Below are 4,424 nucleotides of genomic sequence, written 5' to 3'. Positions count from 1 at the left end.
CCGCCAGGGCCCACTGGCCACCTGCAGGCTCCGGGCTCACCGGACAGCGGAGTGACCACTGGGCCACCCAGCCCTCCCCTGGCTGGGCTGTGACAGGGAGGGGCAGCAGGATGGAGGGGCTGGTGTGTGATGAGCAACCTCCTCGCTGGATAGTGGGTGCTGGGGGCCTGGGGGGGGGGCTCAGGGCGCCCAGGCGTTGACGCCCCCTTCCTCCCTCTGCCCTCAGATCCTCTCTGGAGTCATTCTGGAGGTGGTCGCCGAGGAATTTGCCAATGACTTTCCGCCCGAGACGCAGAGAGCCTGGGCCAAGCTGCGCGGCCTCATCTACAGCCATGTGACCGCGGCCTACAAGGACGTGGGCTGGGTACAGCAGGTCCCCAACGCCACCACGTGAGGAGGGGTGAGGGTGGGCCGGGAGCTCCCTGGTCTCCGTCTGCCCCGGGGCCCAGGGCTGACCTGGGCAGGAGCCCGGCCAGGAGGCGGGTCTGGGAACAGACGCAGTAGGAAAGGCCGCGCAAGCCTAGGCCCCTGCGCCGCCTGCAGGAGCTGTGAGCCCCCGTCAGATCCCCCAGCCCAGACCCTGAGCGGGGCCTCTCAGAGCACTGGGCCCTGGGCGGGGAGGGCGGCGGCTCGGCGGGGAGGCTGGCTCAGGGGCCAGAGGCCGCAGGCGCTTCCGGCGTCCCTCCCCGGGCACCGGTCACAAGGGGCTGTTTTCACCTGAGGCCGGGCTCTGCTCTCCCGCCTCAGCCTCGGCCTCAGCCAGGTGGGGGGGGGGGGGGGACAGTCACACAGTCACGAGGACCCGCACACGCCAGCACGGCGGCCCAGCCGGAGGCCGTGGGCGTCCCTCTCTCCGCATCACGGGGTGTTTACTTCTGGGCTGACCCCGAGGCCCGTTCCCAGTGCTGGGTGAGGCCGGAGGTGGCTCCGGGAGGGTGGCCGCTGACTCGGAGCACGAGGGGAGGGCTGGCCCAGACGTGGCGGCTGGGAACACTCCGGCCTCCGGGCCCCCAGGGGCGGCCGGCTCCCAGCGCCGTGAGAGGCGGGGCAGGAGCAGAGGCGGGAATGGGGAGCGGGGTCAGCCAGCAGCTCAGGACACGCGTGTGGAGAAACAGTCCCAGCAGTTTCCCATGGAACAGGCGGCGGCCCCTCCCGGGCTCCAAGCTGGCCGGGGCCTCGGACCCGCCTGGTGGGCTGTGGGCGCAGCTCCGAGGGAAGGTCCCAGGGCAGCCTGGGAGGCCAGGCCTCCTGACTGTCCATCCATTGTCCCCCGAGCACACTGGCCCAGCCTCTCCTCTCCCTCCCCCGCCCCCATCGCCACCCCCCAGGGGAGCGCGGTCCTCCGCTCTCAGGAACTCCAGATGTGCACAGCTGGCCCTGGCCTGCCCGGACCCCGGTGGATGGGAGGCAGAGTTTTACCTGCCGGAGGCGCTGGCAGGGCCAGGGGACCTGCTGGGAGCCAGAGGGGCAGGAGGGCCAGTGGCGGAGGGGGCTTGCCCGCCCACCCTCTCCCCAGGCAGCCTCTGCGGCCAGCGAAGAGCTTGTTTACAGCCAGGGGACACGACTTCCTGCTTCTAGAGAAAAGGCCTTTTTACAGGGGCCTGAGGGACCGAGCTGGCCAGCGCCAGCCCCAGCCCCAGCCGCGTGAATCAGAAACATGTGGACACGCTTCCCGACACCAAGCCCCGCCCCGCCCCCTTCTTGCCCCAGCTGGACCCCGGGGACTTAAATCTCACCCAACCCCAAGAATTAGGAAACCGAGGGAATCTCCTCATCTGCCCCCTTCGTCTCCGTGGAGACGGCTTCTGGGGAGGGTGGCCGGGCCCTGCTCCCACCTGGGTCGGGCACCTCACAGTTGGGTTACCGCTCTCCCCAGCCGGGCAGTCATGGGGATGGTCCCCTCCACCCCCTGCCTCTGCCGAGGCCCCCCCAAGCGGCGTTCCCAGCTGGGAGCTGGGAGCTGGGAGGGAGTGGCAGGCAGTCATGGAAGGAAGGCCTCCATCCAGTTCCTCTTATCAGGGACGGGGTGGGCCAGACACCACTGTTTACTGAGCTGTCTCTGCTTAAGGGTGTGGGTGCGTGTTTGTGGGTGCGGAGGCGGGGGGCATGGTGCCGAGTGCACAGGGCCGTGTGTACAGAGCCTGCCTTTGGGTGGTCCGCGGGGGACCCGGCCGGCCAGGCGCACACACGTCTCCATCCACAGCAGAGAGTCACGTTTGCGTGGCTCTTGGCAGCTGGTGAGACACGTGCCCGCAGTTGATGCCCCTCGATCCCCACGGAGCGAGGCGAGGCAGACATCCCCCTGTAGAGGAAAAGACCTGGGGTGCAGGCGGGCCCACGGACTTGCCCGGGCCCAGGTCCCCTCGGTAGAAGGAGAACTGGGCCCTGGGCCCCCTGGGCTGCTTTCCCCTGTGCCACGCGGGGTCTCGGCGTCCGGCCTCACGCCCCCGATTCCTGTCCCCTGGTCCCAGTCTGTGCCCCTTGTGACCTGTTGCTCCATCTCTTGTCCACAGCCCACCGGCCACGCTGCCTTCTCCCTCCTCGGGGCCGTAGGGCCCCTGCTGCCCTCCCCCCTCCCTGGCAGCACCTTGAGCAGAAGGCCGAGTTCTGAAGACCCTCCTTGACCCTCCGTTGCTGGGTGCCAAGGAAGCCGGAGGAACCCCTGACGCATCTTCCTGGAGAGAGGCCTCTGCCTGGGCCGCGGCCCCCTGGAGCCGCCGGGAGGTGGCACTGGATGCTGACCCAGTGGCGGCCGGTGGCCTGTGGGGTGGGGGGCCCTTCCTCCTCAAAGAGCCAGGCCCCCTCTTCTTAGCTTTTCTACTCACCGTCCGAGACCTAGCTGAGCAGCTGGCAGGAATCGGGGTCCGCGAGTCGCCGCGGGCTGCGCCAGCCCCGTTTCTATCTGCCCGGCCAGCATGCAGGTCTCGCGTCACCTCTAGAATATCACGCACACATATCTACCATATATACGATATATTCTATATGCAGCCTCTATAAAGATATATATACATTCACATCTAGACTGTGTCCCTGCCGGGCCCAGAGGCCCGCGGGAGGCCTCGGCTCTGCTCCCCTGTGCGTGGGGCAGGGAGGGGCCCCGCACATGCCTCTGGGCCGAGGACGGAGTGTTCTGGCAGAGATGGGGGTCCCGCATCAGCACAGAGAGGATTGGGGCCTGTGGGCGGAGTTGGGGTGACCCAAGGGCCTGCGTGGGCAGGGTTGGGGTGACGCAGCCCATTCTCGGGCCAGCTCCCACATTCCTACAAGAAGGGTTTGGCTCTCCCCACCTTGACCCCACACCAAAGGACGTGTGTGGCTCCCTGCCCTGCTCCCTAACAGTCAAGGGCAGGCAGGGGGCCCGCCGTTCAAGGACAGGACGCCTGTGCTGGGGGAGGGGCGGAGGTAGAGCCCCATCTGCCTTTGTCACGAAGACAGCCCAGCCCCGGCGGGAGGAGGGGCGATGGGACAGGACCAGCTGCCTCCATCTCCTCCGGGGCTCCGAGGCCGGGGCCTTCCGCCCACCCCGCCCGGCTGCTGGCTGGCAGTCGGTCCTGTCCCTCCATCTGGGTCAGAGCCGCGGGGACACCCCCGAGTGTGCCCCTCGGTCACGTGTGTCGTCCTCAGGATGTTCTGCTGCTGTGACTGTTGTGCCGTGCCCCCTCCTGTCCCGTCTCGCCCAGCCATCCGTGTGACCGCCTGTCCTCCTTTTGTAGTTTCTGATGTTTGTAACCAGACCCAGCCGTGTCATTAAACAGACTCCTCTTCCTGTGTCTGCTCCTCGCGCTTCCTGCCATCTGCCTCGCCCGGCTTCCTCCTCAGTTCAGGGCTCGGCCTCCCTCCCCACCCCCCTTTCTCCCCGCAACCCAACCCGGGTGTCTGCCTTGGCTGGTCGTGGACCCTCTGAGTTGGGGTCCACCGGGCTGGAGACTGGAAGCTGGGCTTGGGGGGGGTGCGGGGGGTGGCCAGGAAGGGTGTCTGTGCTTGTTTAATGAAATGGGGGGGCAGGGGGGGCTTTTGTCTTTTGTTCTGGCAACCTCCCTGGGGAGGATGGGATAAGGGAGGGAGGAGTCAAGGCAGAGATGTTCAGAAGGAAGGTCCAGCCATCCCAGGGTCCTGGCGAGGCCTGTGTCTTCCAGAGGGGGGCTCGGCCAATGCCTGGCCTGCCGCTCAGAGTACATGCGGGGGGTCCGTCGTGGCTGCTGGGGAAAGGACACGTGCTTTCAGTCTCAAATCCCAGCACCTTCCCCGAGCTCTCCGCTCCCAGGCCCCCTTCCCAAGCCGTCTGTCCTGCATCCCACAGCCTGGGCCAGGCCCGTCCAGCCCCCACACAGGATGGAGGCAACAGCAGGATCAACTCCCGGGGGAGGGGCCGGGAGGTCACCGCCCCTGGGGGGCTGCAGGCGAGGCAGGAAGCAGCCTCTGCC

At 67.7% G+C, this 4,424-nt stretch overlaps 1 long non-coding RNA gene across 1 annotated transcript; it reads left to right on the top strand.

Annotated features, from left to right (window-relative positions):
• Positions 1-205: 205 nt before the first annotated feature.
• Positions 206-3,770, top strand: LOC111824149. The gene is made up of 2 exons (XR_002827252.1): positions 206-390; positions 2,514-3,770. It is a non-coding gene; the product is annotated as an uncharacterized LOC111824149 (long non-coding RNA).
• The last annotated feature ends 654 nt before the right edge of the window (positions 3,771-4,424 follow it).

The sequence above is a fragment of the Myotis lucifugus genome, unplaced genomic scaffold (assembly GCF_000147115.1).
Source record: "Myotis lucifugus unplaced genomic scaffold, Myoluc2.0 scaffold_975, whole genome shotgun sequence".
Classification (NCBI taxonomy): domain Eukaryota; kingdom Metazoa; phylum Chordata; class Mammalia; order Chiroptera; family Vespertilionidae; genus Myotis; species Myotis lucifugus.
This window is presented reverse-complemented; position numbering and strand designations above follow the sequence as displayed.